The sequence below is a fragment of the Mustela erminea genome, chromosome 15 (genome assembly GCF_009829155.1).
Source record: "Mustela erminea isolate mMusErm1 chromosome 15, mMusErm1.Pri, whole genome shotgun sequence".
Lineage (NCBI taxonomy): Eukaryota > Metazoa > Chordata > Mammalia > Carnivora > Mustelidae > Mustela > Mustela erminea.
In genome coordinates, this window is record NC_045628.1 from 60,477,241 (window position 1) to 60,495,306 (window position 18,066).

At 42.4% G+C, this 18,066-nt stretch overlaps 1 protein-coding gene across 7 annotated transcripts in view; it reads right to left on the reverse strand.

Annotated features, from left to right (window-relative positions):
* The window catches only part of RCBTB1 (RCC1 and BTB domain containing protein 1), a 52,539-nt gene extending 35,494 nt beyond the window's left edge, over positions 1–17,045 (reverse strand). For 5 of the 7 annotated variants that reach the window (XR_004279149.1, XM_032314859.1, XM_032314862.1 and 2 more), the window contains exons 1-2: positions 16,912–17,045; positions 53–128 (exon numbers count right to left, since the gene is read on the reverse strand). The gene's annotated coding sequence lies outside the window, so the exon portion shown is untranslated. Of the gene's footprint in view, positions 1–52; positions 129–16,904 lie in introns of all 7 variants that reach the window. The other 2 variants (XM_032314860.1, XM_032314858.1) reach the window with 1 other exon arrangement.
* Between the last annotated feature and the right edge of the window lie 1,021 nt (positions 17,046–18,066).

Below are 18,066 nucleotides of genomic sequence, written 5' to 3' on the forward strand. Positions count from 1 at the left end.
CAAAATGACATTGTGAATGAAAAAAACCCTAATTCCAAAAGAAAGTACCAACCTTTGGTTAAATGGATCTCTCAATTTCCCCAGCAACCTCTCCAGTCCTTCCTCCACCGTCAGATCTGGACCTTTTTCTGCAACAAAAGGAACAACTCGATAGAACCAGCTGCTGGTCTTACCAACTTACAAGTCAGTGCCTATCTGTTACAGACATGCTCACCTGCAACCAGAGAGCAGACAATGGAAAGGCAGCTAACTGGATGAAACCAGGGTCTCTCATTAGGCAATTTTTCTTTAGGTTACTGAGATAGAAGTTAAAGGTTACAGTACTAGTTTGTCTAAGACGCTCAATTCTTGCTCAGGAGAGGCAGGGCAGGAAGGTGTGTGCATGCACTGAATGTTACAAAAATCCCAATCATTACCTCTACTTCCCCACTGTCCTCCTTCCACCCCTAAGATGCACCCAAAGATCCCCATCCTTCATAGAAAACACGGCCATGCCAAGCCACTGTTTAATCATGGGAATGGGACATCCCTCACCTAAGTCTAGAGTGGCAAAAATACTAAGAAGGACAAGACTAAGATATACTGAATGAAACCATAAAATAAAGCATTATATTCTGGTCCTAATTTCTATGACATTTTCTACATATATACAGATCAAATTTCGTTTCATACTGAAAAGGTATCAGATGAACAAGGGAAGACAATTCACCCTAATCTTGTTGTTCAAGGTCATGACTATAGCCTTCATGCAAGCAGCACTTAGCTTACACAGTATCTTATAAAAAGTAGACATATGTATAAATTCCCATGAAACTCTAAACTTGACCTTTTAAGGAGTTTTACACAAAGAATCCATCCTGGTCATGCCTCCAATTCTTCTAGGGTTAAAAAGTATTTCTAGAAATTCCAGGGAGCTGCACAAGCACAAAACCCTCCCATGCCAATTGAGTTTCCATTCTGGCTCGCACCTCTAGAAACTGAAATAGAACCAGTTTATAAATACAACCAGGGTTTCCTAATGAGGTACAGAACTCCTGAAGTTCCTTCCTCCTCACTCTCTTCTCAGATCTCTAAAAATAGCCAGGAGAGCCAGGCTCAAGACCAAGGCCTTCTGGGCTACAGTACCTCTGATAACACCTAGAGAGAGCCTTGGGGCTTTGGTATACTTAACCAAGGCCTCAATTTTCACCATCCAGGGAGATTTTCCCATGAGCACCAACTCGTCCGATGACAAGGACCAGATAACTACTATATGCCAAGAATCACATCACATACTCAATAAGCATTTAACACGATCAGGACAGGCTATTCCCCATCACTCAGACTCCTGGAACAACATGTGAATGTTCTGAGAAGTGTGCATAGGTACGTGCTGGTGGGAACAGGTAAAGTTTGAGGAAGGGTGAAAAACTAATACGTAAACATGTTCAAAAATTTTGTTTCAACCAGTTCAAAGGAGTAAAGTAAGTCTCTCTACCTTATCCCTCCCCAGCCCTCTCCTCAAAGGCAACCACTGTGAACAGTTGTTTCTAATTCCTTCCAGAGACTGTGTATGCTTATAAAAGCATTTTGTGGATGTGTGTGTGGAAGCCTTTCTTCCTTTACTTAACAGTGCTTCTTGGAAATCATTCTATATGAGCACATGCAGATTTACTTCATTTCTTTTCAATGGTACTATGTAGCATTCCATTACACCATGTTAACAACTTACCTGCTTCCACTGAGAGACTGTTTAAGTCACTGCTAGTCTTTTCTTAACATAAACAAGACTCCAATTATTGTCTACATACATTATTGCATATACTTGTCTTTTTTTATACATGCATTTATAATATAAATCCCTAAAAATGGAACTGCTGGGTTAAAGTTTAACTGCTACTTTTTTAAAGATTTATTTATTTATTTGAGAGCCAGCAAGCACACAGTGGGGATGGAGGCAGAGGGAAAGGGAGAAAGAGCCTTAAAGCACCACCTAGGCATCCCAAATTGCTATTTAAGTTACCTCAAATTGTTCCTTACTGAAGTAGTATCAGTATATAAAATAACTACCAATGTATGGCAGTACCTGGTTAGCCATATCCTTACCACACAGTTTTATCATGGTGTCTCAGTTTTGTTTCAACTTGAACTCCCCCTATGATGAGTGAGGCTGGGCATCATTTAAAAAATAATCACAATAACAGCAATAATAATAACTGACATTTCTTGAACACAATGTGCCAAGTACTGTTCCTAATTATTTCCTTCTTTTTTAAAAGATTTTATTTATTTGACAGGGAGAGAGAGATCGCGAATAGGCAGAGAGGCAGGCAGAGAGTGTGGTGGCAGGGGGGTGCGGCGTGGTGGGCAGCAGGCTCCCTACTTAGGAGAGAGCCTGATGCAGGGCTTGATCCCAGAGCCTGGGATCATGACCTGAGCCAAAGGCAGAGGCTGAACCCACTGAGACACCCAGGCGCCCCATATTTTCTATTAACTCATGTAAATCCTTACTTTATAGACAAGGAAATGGAGGCAAAGAGATTTCAAGAATTTGCTCAAACCATTAAGTGGCTGAGTCAGGGCCTGAAGCCACACAATCCGGAATCTGGAATCTGCACGCACACTCTTGTCCTCTTGGCCTCATGCGTCATCCTTTTACATAAAGTCCCTTTTTTTCTTCTGGTCTATTGTTCTTTTCTTTGTTCTTGATTTCTGTGTTCTTTGTATAGAAAGATTGTCTTAAGTGCTCTTAGAGGTAACGGAAAAGATGCCTCTTACCCTGTCCCACCCAAATGGCCTGACTTGTGTCTCCTACAAAACAGACAGGGAGGGGCACCTGGGTGGGTCAGTGGGTTAAGCCACTGCCTTCAGCTCGGGTCATGATCTCCAGGTCCTGGGATGGAGCTCCGCATCTGGCTCCTTGCTCAGTGGGGAGCCTGCTTCTCTCTCTGCCTGCCTCTCTGCCTGCTTGTGCTCTCTGTCTCTGTCTCTCTCTGTCAAATAAATTAATTAATTAAATCTTCAAAAAAAAAAAAAATCCAGAACTTTATTTTCCTAGAATGTGAACCATATCAAAGTTAGTCCTCACATTTAATATTGCATATAATATAGAATTTTAAATAAACAGGGAAAACGGGGGATTTAAATTCGCCAAAAAAATATAATTCACCACATTTAAAATTACAACACCAAGGGATATTATCATCAAACTTAAACATTTTCCTGACAACAGTACAATTATTCTGAAGTCATTAATCAGTCATGGGCGACTCTGACCCCAAAGGTTTGGTAAGCTACTGAAAAATCAGGCTCTCATAATGATGGCTTATTATATGAACTTATTATATATTTCATAATGATGGCTTATTATATGAACCCATTTCTCAATCACTTGAAGTTTTGTTTTACAAGATATTTCTCCAAAGGCTTATAAAATTAAAAGTTAATATAAAACCAGGTCATGTATCTCATAGGTCCACACCCATCATAAAAGCAGAAAGTATTAGCAACAGCCTAGGTATGGTGGAAAAGACAGTGTCCTGAAGCACATGTTTTATTCCCAGGTTGGCTTTTAATTAATCAGTGTGACATGCCACATACCTTCCTAAGCCTGGGTCTCTCAAAAACCTGTCCTGTAAGGTTCTATAATGTTATGCTCAAGATGTAAAGAACAAGCTGCAGGGGATTTTGGAACACATGAGAACAAGGACAGTAATGCTGCACAAGCAAGTCATCACTCCTAGCAACACGATCCTGTGAAGTAAACAAAGACCAGGAAGGAAGACAGGAACAGCGATCGAGAACAGCTGCAGACATTATGTTAAGCAGCTTCACATAATATTATTTCATTTAATCTTCACGATACTCTTGTAAGGAAAGTTATAATCCATTCTTAGCAAATAAGAAGTGGGGCTCAGAGGTAAAGTGACATCCCAAGGTCACAGAGCGGTGAGTGGCATATCAGGACTCAACCCCCAGCCTTCCCCGAGTCTTCTTACATCAGAGAACATCAGCCCTGGACCTTCAGTGGTTAAACTTCTCCAACATTACTTCCTTCTGACTTTATCCAATAATGTACACCAGCATCTGTTTTTAAAATGCTTCAAATACCAAAATAACTCCCCCCCCCCAAAATTTGTGCGCTAATAAGCTTCTATCTAGACTTGCCTGGTGAAACCTTGAGAATGTCACTCATTCCTTCCTTTTTCCGAAAACCACTAGGCAGCACATCCTGGAGACTAAATGCAGGACCCTTTGTCTTCAAGGAGCTCACAAGAGTAGATGAATGCAAGGTGCCTCCTTGGGCTACAGACTGCTACAGCACAAGGTTGTCTCCCTTAGACCAGGTTCAAGATGAGCAGCTGATGACATGAACAAGGTACCCTCAGAATTCAGACAAGGTTCCCCAAGAAGTTTTGTGGAGGTATTAGAACTCAGGATGTACTATCTGCTGTAAGGAATAGATCAGTTCTGAACGTGGGCATGTGGTGTCTCTTTCCTAGGGCAGTATAATATAAATGCAAATACCACCAACATTCCCTAATTAACTCAAAATTATCACCATCACCATTACAATTAGATTACTGTGGTGAGATGTTGGGGGCAGCAAAACCTTTGCTAACTAATATTAAGAAAAGCATACTAAGCTAACTATCATTCTATCAACTTCATATGTTTGACCCTCTACCACAAAATTACAAAGTATGTATACTACAAATCCAAAAGGCTAAAGCAGTTGGAATCACTAGAAATTAACTGGCATTTAATCTGCTATGAAATCTATAGCAGGCCCAAGACTCACTGTGCCCAACAACGAGTCAGAAGTACAAGGATCAGTCACAGGAAGAACAGTATTAGGACAGCTCAAATGTCTCATGACATCTACCAACTTTGCCTGAAGTATTCCCAAATTTGTTCTAACTGTACGGACTACACTGAAAGGTATATAAACATGGTTCAACATCATTTCATTTAAGTCATCATGCTTCAAACAGTAATATTCTATCAGGAGCCACTACTAATAGGAAAGAATCTTCCCATGGCCTGCTCAACCTGGGCCATCCTGGATGGACACATACTTTGGAAAGTATTCAGCAGTGATTTTTTTTTTTTAAAGATTTTATTTATTTATTTGACAGAGAGAAATCACAAGTAGATGGAGAGGCAGGCAGAGAGAGAGAGAGGGAAGCAGGCTCCCCGCTGAGCAGAGAGCCCGACGCAGGACTCGATCCCAGGACCCTGAGATCATGACCGGAGCCGAAGGCAGCGGCTTAACCCACTGAGCCACCCAGGCGCCCAGTGATTTTTAAGGAAGGTAACCCAATGCTTTTCCTTCCATAGTACTATGAAACATCCCTCAAATGAAATATATCAAGGGAGATGCGAATACTAAACTATGAGCTTATTCCTATGTTAGAAACAAAACAAAACACCCTGCAAAACACCAAGTGCACCTGTAGGGCTTAGCTATGTTAGAAAACAGTATGAGCTATGTGATTAAAATTTTAAAAAACATAATACATACAGATAAAGGACACATACACACCAAATGTATTTCTCTAGTGAGATTAAGAGGTGATACTTTCTTTGTACTGTTCAAATATATTCCACATTTCTGTAACAAACACTTTATGGCCAAAAGATAAGCAAATATTTTAAATGAAAATAAAAGCTTAGTTATTTGAATTACATACATCCCCTAAATTGCTAAAGTTTAAAGAGAGATTCTTGCCTTAAATTTACAGCCTAGGATGGCAGAGTGTTTCAATCAAATCTGTAAAATGAGTTATTAATATAAAATTAAATGTAGAAAGTAGGAATGTAAAATGTTACAACCAATGTAGAAAACATTATGTCAGTTCCTCAAAAAATTAAAGACAGAAGCTCCTGGGGGGTTCAGTCGTTGAGCATCTTAGCTCGCTCGGGTCATGATTCCAGGGTCCTGGGATTGAGCCTCGAATCGGGCTCCCTGCTCGGAGGGAAGTCTGCTTCTCCCTCTCCCACCCCTCTGCTTGTGTTTGTGATCTCGCTGTCTCTCTCTGTCCAATAAATAAAATCTTAAAAAAATAAATTAAAGAATTACCGTACGATCTAGCAATTCTATTTCTAGTATAAACACAAAAGAATTGAAAGCAGGGACTTGAACAGACAGCGGTACACCAATGACCAGGGCAATGTTATTCACAATAGCCAAAAGGTGGAAAACTCAAATATCTACAAATAGATGCACGGGTAAACAAAATATGGTATCTACATACAATGGAACAGTATTCGAACTTAAAAAAGAAATGACTGAGACATAGCAGAATGGGGATGAACCTTGAGAACATTAGGTTAAGTGAAACAAGCCAGACACAAAAGCACACAATTGTATGACTCCACTTACAGGAGGTGCCTAGCCTAGTCAAACGTACAGAGAAAGAATGATAGTTGCCAGCGACTGGGCAGATATGAGAATGGGGAGTTACTGGTTTAATGAATACAGAGTGACAGTTTGGGAGGATGAGAAAGTTCTATGGAAACAGGCAGTGGTAACAACTGCCTAGTAATGTGAATGTTCTTAATGTCAGTAAACTGTATACCTACCAACAGTTAAAACAGTTTTTATGTTATGTATATTTTGTCACAATTTGTAAAAATCAAATTATGGGAGCACCTGGGTAGCTCAGTCGGTTGAGAGACCAACTCTTGGATTTGGCTCAGGTCATGATCTCAGGGTGGCTCTGCACTCCTCCTCCTCAGCGGGGAGGAGTCCACTAGGGAGTCTCTTCCTCTCCCCCTGCCCCTCCCCCACACATATGCATACTCTTTCTCAAATAAATAAACCTTAAATAAAATTATGATCCCCTGTTTACATCAAACCTGCATTAATAAACTCAAAGATATAAATTTTTATTTTTTTATAGATTTTATTTATTTATTTGACACAGAGAGAGAGAGGGAGAGAGAGAGTGAAAGAGGGAATACAAGCAGAGGGAGTGGGAGGGGAGAAGCAGAGCAGGGAGCCTGATGATGGGCTCAATCCCAGGATCTGAGATCATGACCTGAGCCCAAGGCAGACATTCCATGACTGAGCCACCCAGGTGCCCCAAAGATATATATTTTAAAATTAAGTTTCAGTCCTAAAAAACATTTTTGAAAAAGTACAATCATAATTCATTAATTCTGTCTTGGGAAGGCAAGTTCAGATTAAAGAAATCCTGAACAGAACATTTATAAAAGATATACAGCCTTCTTAGAACTTTCCAGCATATATAGCAGTTCAAACTAAACCAACTATTTGTTATGACGACCAGTCTTTCTAGGGCTTGACTGATAATCATAGAAATGAGTTTCAATTAGTCCATTATATTAAACAGTCACCTCTGAAGTACTTCAGTACGATAATATTTTTCTTTTTGCAACATTTTTTCTGCCCATTATTTAGGAAGTACTCTCTCATAAAAAGCATTGATATGTTCACCCTCCATTATCACTCACTGTGCATTAATAGGTGAATCAATGATTTCTTGGTTTTTTGCCGTATGAAAATAAAGCAAGAGTAGAAGAACAGAAATGAGAAATGAAGGCAGACGATAGAAAAGAGTTTTAGGGGCGCCTGGGTGGCTCAGTGGGTTAAGCCGCTGCCTTCGGCTCAGGTCATGATCCCAGGGTCCTGGGATCGAGCCCCGCATCGGGCTCTCTGCTCAGCGGCGAGCCTGCTTCCTCCTCTCTCTCTGCCTGCCTCTCTGCCTGCTTGTGATCTCTCTCTGTCAAATAAATAAATAAAATCTTTAAAAAAAAAAAAAAAAAGAAAAGAATTTTAATGCCTCAGAGGATAATATCCCAACCCATTTGGATCTCCATATTTTCTTTGACACTCAAAAATATATCCCATATTCCCACAGACTTTTTCTGTGTCCCCTGGTACTCTGGATCCAAATCCCATTCCCTGGATGGCTTTTCCTAGTGACAAGCACTGTCCCTCAGAAAGCTCATGGCATGGAGAAGAAAAGGTTATTTTTATTTTACACTCTGAAAGCAAATTTAGACAAGAGGACAAACACAGACCTTCCAATTTTAGAAATCTACATTTGGAACTGGAAGACTAAAGGAGTAATGTAGCAACCAATCTTTTGATCCCTCTAAGAGTAGATTTATTTTCCCTTCCCCTAGAAACCAAGTAACTGTTACAGGTTTGCTTTACTGATCTAGCAAAAAATATATTTGAATACACTTACAAAATTTTTATTTTTTTTTAAGATTTTATTTATTTATTTGACAGAGAGTGATCACAAGTAGATGGAGAGGCAGGCAGAGAGAGAGAGAGGGAAGCAGGCTCCCTGCTGAGCAGAGAGCCCGACGCGGGACTCGATCCCAGGACCCCGAGATCATGACCTGAGCCGAAGGCAGTGGCTTAACCCACTGAGACACCCAGGCGCCCCTACACTTACAAAATTTTTTAAAAACAACAGGAAATAGAGAATCTATTCCAGGAAAAGTTTTGATAAAATAATGCTCTCAATAATAGTAGAAATTAGAATTATAACTTACAAGCCTGGGGCTTCCACACAAATCTCAACCTTCATTCTAACCAGCACATTATGTGGCGACAAAGGAGACGGATGCCATTGATGGGAAAGTACACCTCAGAACCTGTCTTCCGCTGGCCTGAAAGCTTGCTAAGGAAAAGAGGTCAGAAGAGTGTGAACAGCCCTGCGGAACTGGTTAGCACCAAGATCCTGACTCCTTTTCTGTGGTCATTCTTGGGTCATGAAGCAAGCTTGTATCGTTCCTTATCAAAGAAGCTGATAGTCCCACAGTAAACATAAAAGACTGAATGCTGAATCAATCCGTTGGAAAGGTGCCTGTGTGCTCTTTAGCATACAAGATACAGCCTTTGAAACAGCTATGTCAAATATGGAAAGTTTTTTTTAATTGCAAAATAATTTATTTAAATTAAAGCACTTACATGTATACTGAAAATCTCTAATAGAAGTTTTTTCCATTTTCATAAAGTGGATGGGTAATTATTTGTTACCAGCTTAAGCTGCTAAGCTGCCTTACAAAAGGAATTTATTTATAGTTAATGAGCTATTGATAAAGTCTAAGAAGCCTCACCAAAAAAAGCACTACTTTCCGATAATATGAACAAAATAACAGCATATATCAACTCTTCTTCTGACAATGACCCCACATACCAGGAGGAAATCATAAAGAGCAATACATTCGTGGTCCCTGGCTCTGGGGATGACAGTCTAACAAGAGGATCCTGGCAAGTGGGAACCTAGAACACGAGCAGAATAACAACCCAAACAATGGAATACCACACACAAACATACGGTCCGTGTGATACGTGTCAATGTATAAGTGGAAAAAAATTACTTGCACAACTGTCAAAACTATGTGAAAATGATATATTCTAGAAAACCACTACATGAAGTCCCAGAAATCAACTTCTTAGTAGCCTAACAGATGATCAAATGTAAGCATTTCCTTAGTGAAGATCAGCCAGTTTCCTGCAGGAAAGAGTGTTTTTCATAGCTTTCTTCCTTTTTCACCAATGGAAGTTCCTGTTTGAGCACAAAAGATTTAAGTGTGTAGCCAACTTTCTCTATTTTTGAGTTCTGTTTTTCAATTCTAGTAAAACTGCCAAATAGAAGAGTTCTACGGTTTTAGGTAAATTTGGGCAGGTGCAACTTCATGGCTTGTCATGTCCTACATCTGTGCTACAGCAAAATAAATTCAAGAAACCTCTGAAGTTACAGAAGAGCCAAATGTTACTCTCATTGATTTCTTCTATACCTACTCTGACGAGCTTTTTAAGACTGAACAGATGCTACATCTCTGACTTAGACACCAAATGTATTTCCAAGGTCCAGACACGCCTCTAAGACAGGCTCAGCCTCAAAACTTTATAAAGAAAAATACTTACTTTTTTTTAAAAGGATTTAATTCATTTATTTGAGAGAGAGAGAGCGCGCGAGCAAGAGCTTGCGCACACAAGCCAGGGGAAGGGGCAGAGGGAGAAAAAGGAGCGGACTCCCCATTGGGCATGGAGCCCGATAAGGGGCTGGAGGCCAGGACCCTGAGTCACCCAGGTGCCCCTAAATAAAAATACACTTTAAAACTACTGCACCAGTTCTATGGTATAAGTACTGCAAAGAAACAAAGTTTCAGAAATTTATTGAGATACTGATACTTTACTGCTGGGGCTGCTGCAATAGCTGTCATCCACTTCTCTTTTCTGCAAGCCTACCTTACTAGAAGAATGAAGGGGAATGTCCTGAATATTTGACAAATTCCACAAAGACAAAGGGCTCCAGAACGCCACAATCTCCAAAAGAGTTTATGCCATCCTTCACAAAGATGCAGATGAACAGGTGACAAGGCAATCCTCCTACCTTCATTTAAAACAGACTGATGTTTTAGAATTCCTGAGCACTCTGCCTCATCACTTTTGTTCAAATGTATTACTCATTGGAAAGGACATCTGTCCCTTCCCAATTGCCAGTAAGTTACTTTACTTGAAACACAATTTACAATTATGGCCTCTAGAAGCAATTCTTTATCCCCATCATGCAGGGGCTACTCTCATTTCATTGCACAGAAGCTTTAGGCAATTCTAGGACATAGGGAATGTGACAGCTCATTGTAAGTGAAGAAATAATTCAACTGAGGCCAAGTGCTCAGGTTAGAAAAGCAAACAACCCAAGTGGCAATAGTATTAGCAGAAAAAAAAATTTTTTTAAAGATATCCAGGGTTGTAAAGCTGACTGTAATCTTATAGAAGCATTGCTTTCATGATACATTTCTATTTTTAAAAGGAAACCAGAAAAGAAAATTTCATGACTTGAAATAATTTCTACAGTTTTGTTCTTCATTGCACCAAACAGACAAAGCTGTGTAAAACAGATCAAGTAAAAATAGATGGGTCAAAAGTCTGAAGAAATGGATAGAACATAGTAATACCTGATTTTATTTTTCTGTTAGTGTTCAAGGCTGGAATAGAGGGATCCAAGCTCAAATCCATTGATGGTATCATGAACCTTTCCTATGTGAAAAGCTGTAATGTGATTTCATCTACTAGTCTCTGCCATGTTAGAGATCAACCAGGGCACCTGGATAGCTCAGTAGGTTAAGTGTCTGCCTTTGGCGAGGTCATGATCTCAGAGTCCAGGGACTGAGCCCCACATCAGGCTCCCTGCTCAGCGGAGAGCCTGCTTCTCCCTCTGCCCCTCACCCTGCTCATGCTCTCTTTCTCTCACTTCCTCTCACAAAAACAAACAAACAAACAAACAAACAAAAAACAAAACAAAACTTTAAAAAATAAAAATAAATAATCAACCATACCCTGCCATGGCCTAAAGCCAAATTAAAATTCCAGCAGTAGACAGGCAGACTCATACTGTATTCATTCAATAAATGTTTACTGGATGTCCATTAGGTAAAAAGGACACAAAGCCAACACTGCAACCCCCTCCTGGACCCCTAGCAGAACTTACATGGGGTCAGAGGGGTCTAGGCACATAAACAGATGTTCACCAGAGGGCCACAGCTCTGATGGGGAGGTGTGAATGACATGGGAACACCAGAATAGGGAAGTGTCAACTACCTGTGAAAAGCCAGGAAGGGAACAGTGAATATGTATATGTCAGATGGGAAGAACTGAAAGAAATTTAGCATGGCACTAGCCAAAAAGCTTAGCCTTTATCCTAAGAACAACATTTAATCACTGAAAGACCTTAAGCAGGGAAGTGAGCAGATGTAGGTCTGTTCAAGATTACTTTGGCTGAACGTAGAGAGCAGATGGGGATGAAGGAAAAGAACTCAGGGGGAGCCTAAGGTGGCTGCAGTAAGGCAGGAAAGAAAACATCCCGTACCAAGGAAATGGAAATGGAGCAACCTGGACAGGAGACAGACTCAAGAGGATTCTGTAACAGACTGACTGGGAGGAAAGGACCTGAATAAGGGAAAGTGAGAACCAAGGGTTATACCCAGCTGCTCAGCGGAAGTAATTGAGTACAGTAGTGCCACTCACTAGGACAGAGAATACAGCCAGTTTCAGAAGGGAGATGAGGAATTCTCCCCTGGACATGTTAAGTTTAGCTACCTATGGGAAATCAGAGTGGATATGTCCAATAGGTAGTTTTACAAATCTGAAGATCAAGAAAGATCTGGATTGGAGATCTGGAAATTCGGCATGAGATCACCCAGGGAAAAGCGTATGGAGTAAGGAGAGAGCAGGATCTTGGAAAGAACTCTAAGAAAGTCCAGCAGCCCAGAGACAAGGAATACCCCTGCAGAAGAGACTGTGAAGGAATAGGCAGAGTAGGGAGAAAACCAGCAGAAAACAGTGTCATGGAAGCCTAGGGACATGAGTATCACACAAAGGAGGTAGTGTCAAGCTCTAAAGCTGCTGAGACCAAACAAGGTAAGGACAAAGGTCCACTGGTTTAACAAGAATCATTCACAACTTCCACAAGAAGAGTTTCAGTGGAGCTGTGGTTGGACAGGGCCAAACTGCATCAGGTTGAGGAGCATGCGAAAGGTAAGGAAAGGAAATAACGAATATAAAGAAACTGTTCGCTAAGTTTGACTGTGAGGGAAAAGAGAAATAGGCAGTAAATGTAAAATGGGCTGGTGCTGAAGGACTTATTTTGGATGATCTCTGTTTTAAACATACTAGAGATCTAAAAATATTTGTTTTAACAACTTTGTTTTCAAGTAATTTCTACACTCAATGTGGGGCTTGAACTCACAATCCTGAAATCAAGAGCCACATGCCCTTCGGACTGAGCCAACCAGGTGCCCCCAGAGACTGAAAAATGTTTAAATGTTCATGGGAAGGAGCCAGTAGAGAGAAAGATAAGGACACGACATAACCACTAAATAAGGTTTCTGAGAAAGTAACAAGAAGTGGAATCTGAAGCACAGGTACAAGACAAGTTGTAGAAGGGGGTAGAATTTTCTGTGAAAACACAAGAAAAGAAAAGGATAGATATGGATGGAAGTGAGTTTCAAGGTCGGGGGACCAGAAGTTGGAAGCTATTTCTTTTCTCTTCTCTTTCTCTACCCCTCCCTCTACATTTTTCACTTCCACCAGCAGTTCATGAGGGTTCCAACTTCCCCACATCCTCGTCAACACTTATTATTGTCTTTTTTATTATAACCATCTTAGTGGGTGTGAAGTATCTCACTGTGGATTTGATGTGCATTTGGGGCCATTCTCTTCTGAGGTCAACTTTTTCTCCCTGGAGGAAAGAGGACTGAATAGAGGAACCTACAGAGGTGCTAAGACAGAGCACAGTGGAAGTTGGAAACCTTAAGTCTGTAGAAGTACCCATCTGATCTCCTATGAGCTTTTCTTCTCCAGTGAAGTGTCTGTTTTTCTTAAACTGATCTAAGCAGACTTGGAATGGGAAGTTGCTCATTTAAACATAATGAGACAAGTGCTCTTGAACAATAAGATCATCTGCTTGTTGAAAGTCCCGTAATAGACACATTTGAAATGACAGTTTGCATAAGATTCACTCTTCTTGACCCTTGAGAACAAAGCACCTCACAAACATCTGTTCACTGCAGATCTTACATCTGTACCGTATGTATTTACAACTACAATCATCGTACTAAATTCATCAACTGGCAAACTGCAAGAAAACACCACATATCCATCAGCTCAATAATGGGTAATTCCTTTAAAACATGTTAACTGATTTTGGGGACGCCTGGGTGGCTCAGGGGATTAAGCCACTGCCTTCGGCTAAGGTCATGATCTCGGGGTCCTGAGATCGAGTCCCGCATCGGGCTCTGTGCTCAGCAGGGAGCCTGCTTCCTCCTCTCTCTCTGCCTGACTCTCTGCCTACTTGTGATCTCTCTTTCTCTGTCAAATAAATAAATAAAATCTAAAAAAAAAAAAAGTTAACTGATTTTTGATGCAACCAGTACAAGATACTGTCACACCATTCAATGAAACTAATTCAGTAGGTACATCCTTACAGAATAAGGATATAAAGACTGAATAATTTAGAGACTTCTCACTAAGGCACACTACTGCATATGCTGACCTCAATTTTGTGCTCACAGATCGTATCTTGGGACTGACTTATATGTGAACCAGATTTACACCAAAGATTTTATGACACAAGGTGCTGTGCTGTTGTCTCAATCATGTTTTGCTGACTAACATATAATCCCAAAACTCAGTGGCTTAAAAGGAGAGCTGTTTGTTATTTCTTTGAATTCTGTGCTTTGAGTAACTCAGTTGAGGTTACTCATGAAGGAGTATTCATAAGGGAGGCAAAGGGAGCTTAAGTAAGGCTGAAATGGGCCTCACGCACATGGCTGGGCCACTGCGGGTGGTCTCTCCTCCTCCTAGATTTACATGGAGCAGCCAGACACTCCATCTCTTTGATGGAAGGTACAGCAGTCAAGCATAGGGGGAGGAACTGTTGGCAGTGATCCTGGAAACACTTCACCACAGCTGTTAACAATGTTACTAGATGTTTCCACCATACTATTTGGGTTCATGATTAAAGTACTAGAACTGGACAGACTTGTTCCATCTCCAAAACTAAAACTTCTTAAGCATTTAAAAGGACATCTCAGCAAACATACTCTTGCCCCTGTGGAATGCTAATCTCAGGAAAGCCACGGAATCTTCTTTTCTGGAGTTGTGGGAAGTATAGATACCAACTTTTGGGAATGGCCTGAGTATAGTCTTTCCCAAGTGAAATTCATTATCTCCTCAAGTCCTTTCACACTTTACGATTTGTTAGGTATGCATGAGTGTGATCTCATTTATTAAAATCTAACACTAAAAAAAAAAAATAGAGATATCCCCAGCTATTTCAACTCTTGATACTCAAACTCCATCTAAACTCAAAATTATCTAAAAAGATCTGCCTAAGTTCTTCAATACTTAAACTTTTGCTATTGGCTCTCCTAGACTCAAGTATAAGCTAGATTTGGATATCACATTATCTCTTTTGACCTGAAATCTCACCATCTGAACACAGCAACCCAGCAAATTTGTATAGTGAAAAGGATGTATGTCCCAAAATATTAAATGCTGTTATCTTCAGATGACATAATTACAGGTGATGTACATTCTTTTTTATGCTTCTGTGGTTTCTAAATTTTCTTTCATTGTTTCCTGGCAAGATTAGAGAAAAAGAAAAAAAGTCTATATTGTGGACTTACTGTACTTGGAAATTTTAAAACATTAAGTCCATGCTGTGGGTCAACACATAACTGACTTAGATAATCACTTGATTAATCACTTGATTAACTGAACTCCTCTATGAAATCTATTCTGGTTAAACTCAAACAACATTCATCATATGCCTTCTGTGCATTCCTCAACATGTACACAATATATAACATTTTTAGGGGGGGTTTAAAACCACAGAAAATCTTGGCTGGACTCTAGAATCCTTGAGCGTCCACACCTTATCTATGATGCATGAATTACTGTTTAATGTAGTACACAGAGAAAAAAACAGAATAATAATAATGGTCTTTGATTTCCTTTCAGTTTTGTCTTCCCCACACTGACTTTGAGATAGACACTGTCTCAGACTTCCCAGCTGGAACTGATTAATAAAATGAAGCCAAAAGTCTTGCTAGAACATATAGGCATACTTTATTTTTAAAAAATTTAAAATAATACTTTTAAGCTGCAAACTTGATAGCTTTTTAAGGCTGGTTGCTTTCTGAAGTTCCCAGAATTTGATCATTTCGATCACACCCATAAAAAATCACTGTAGAAGAAATCTCCTTAATGATTAATATCCTTCCTCTTCTTCTAGAGGGAAGAAGAAACAGGACCTGTCCAGAAGTACTTAATAAATAGACTGGTATTCCCACAACGGATTAAAACATATCCATCTCACAGTTTAACTGCTATATTAACGGAATGGAAATGCACAGTTACCTACTCCACCCTGAAAGCACTTTAAAGAGGTGAAATTCACTTTGTGCTCAGTTCAAATGGATACATTGTAAAGTTTAAAGCACATTATAAACTGCCCTCGGGGTGAGCTCATTTTTCCACTCCCTTCAGCATGATACACTCAGTGTTTAGATGTTACTATCCCACAATGCATAACAGTCTGAAAATCTTTCTGTCTCCAGGCCAAAGCCAGATAAGACTTTGAATCTGGTTTTTAAGCAGTTTTATAATATTGCTTTATAAAACTGTAATTCCCAGCTGCAAAGATGACATCGGAATGTCTCGCATGCAAACAAATATACACAAAAAGCCACTTATGAAAGAGGAGAGCATGCCTCGATGGTCATCTCCTATAAAATAGAGTAGGTAGCACACCCGAGGCGGGACAAGAGAAATACTCCCCTCAGCTCGCCGCACTCCTGGATAAAGGTCCCTAAGTGCATGCCCCTTTGCGGAAACCGTGTTGTGGGAGAAAGGGAAACGGTGGAGAGCACGGTTTGTGACACCACTACCCTCCGGAGGTGGAGGAGGAGATGGAACGATCTCGGGAAGGGCCGAGTGAGGATGGGGAGGAGAGTCGGAGGGGAGGTCTTTTCTCAGCAAAACAGCACCGAGAGCGGTAAGAGGCTTCAGCTGGAAGCAAAGCCGCGTCCAAACAGCTCAAAAAAGGGAGCCGGGAAAACTTTCGCCAGCCTCCCCCCACCCTTTCTCTCCTCCTCGGAAAAAACGCCAGCAGAGATGCCAACGGTGCCTCGCCTGGCGGCGCAGACAGCGGCCAGGACACAGCGCCCCGCGGACCCGCCGCCGGGGGGCCGGGGGCCCGGGGGCTCGGGGGCTCGGGGGCTCGGGGACCCGGGGGCCCGGGGGGCCGAGGCCCGCAGCCAGAGGGAGGGAGCGGGCAGGACGGGACGCGCCAGCCCGGCCCGTCGGGAAGGGAAGCAAGCAGAGGGGCAGGGGCGGAAGCGGCCCCTGCGAGCTCGGGCCCGTGCCTCACCGGCTACCTGGGACGCCAAGCCGCAGTCTCACGCCGTCCCGCCGGGCCCAGCCGCGGGAAGCTCCGAAGCTCCGCGGGCCGGAGAGTCGCCTGCGAGCAGCGGCCGGGACGCCGGGCGAAGGGGAGGAGCGGGGGGCGGGCGCCAGGGGCCGGGCCGCCGGGTCACGTGGCCGGGCGGCCTCACGTGACGTCGACGCCGCGCGCCGGGCGGCCCCGGGCTTAGCCTCCTGACAGGCGGGGGCCGCGGGCCGGTGTTTCTGGGCTCTAGGGCGGGGGTCTCTGAGGAGAGTCGCGGTGGAGCTCGGTGACCGCCGAGACTCGCAGGCTCTTGTCTCAGGGAGCCGTGGACGCTCGAGGGGCTGGTTCCCGCCGCTCTCCCCGATGGCTGGTGGAGCCGTGGGTTCGGCCGGCCAGCCTCCCCGAGCGACCCGGGACGGAAAAGCGACTGCAGACTGCTCTCCCCGCCCGGTGGCGCGCCGCGCTCCCTCTGCGCTCCCCAGGTGGTGCTGCTGGGGACGAAGGGTTTCGGAGGAGAGGCTCGTTTAACTCCAGAGATGTCTCCCCCCGCCCTTTCCTACCCGTCCGAGAGCAGCTGCGCTAGGCCGGAGGGGAGGGAGCGCGGCAAGTGCCCCGGGATCTGGAGGAGGGACGGAGGGAGGCAGGCAGAGGGCCCAGGGGAGGCAAGGAAGGCTGACCTACCGCGGAAGCATGCCCCCGGGTCGTAAGGGACCTAAGACGGCAAATGACCCAACCCTTTTCTTACTATAAATTGTAAACTGAGGCCGGGGTTGCTTGATGCTGCTGCAGCGTGTCCTCTGTTGAGACCGGAGTCATCTTTATAAAGTACTGTATGTACAGCCTTTTTGAAAACTCCAGTTGGCTCCATAGGCCGCAGGATAAAGTCCAAACTCACCGGCATAACTTTCTAAGCAATGTTGTTCAAACTTACCTTTCCCACTTGAACTCCCCCGAATGAACAGAAAAACATTTCTAAGTTAATCCATTAGAAGAAGGCTGCTTTTTCGCATCTCCCGGCACTCGCTCAGCTGTGCTCTAGGCTCTGGCTCCACAGAATTCCCGATTTCCTTGACTACTCAGCTTTCACTGGATTACTGTTTCCCTAAATTGCTTTACTCACCTTTGCAGTCATTCATTCCTCCAC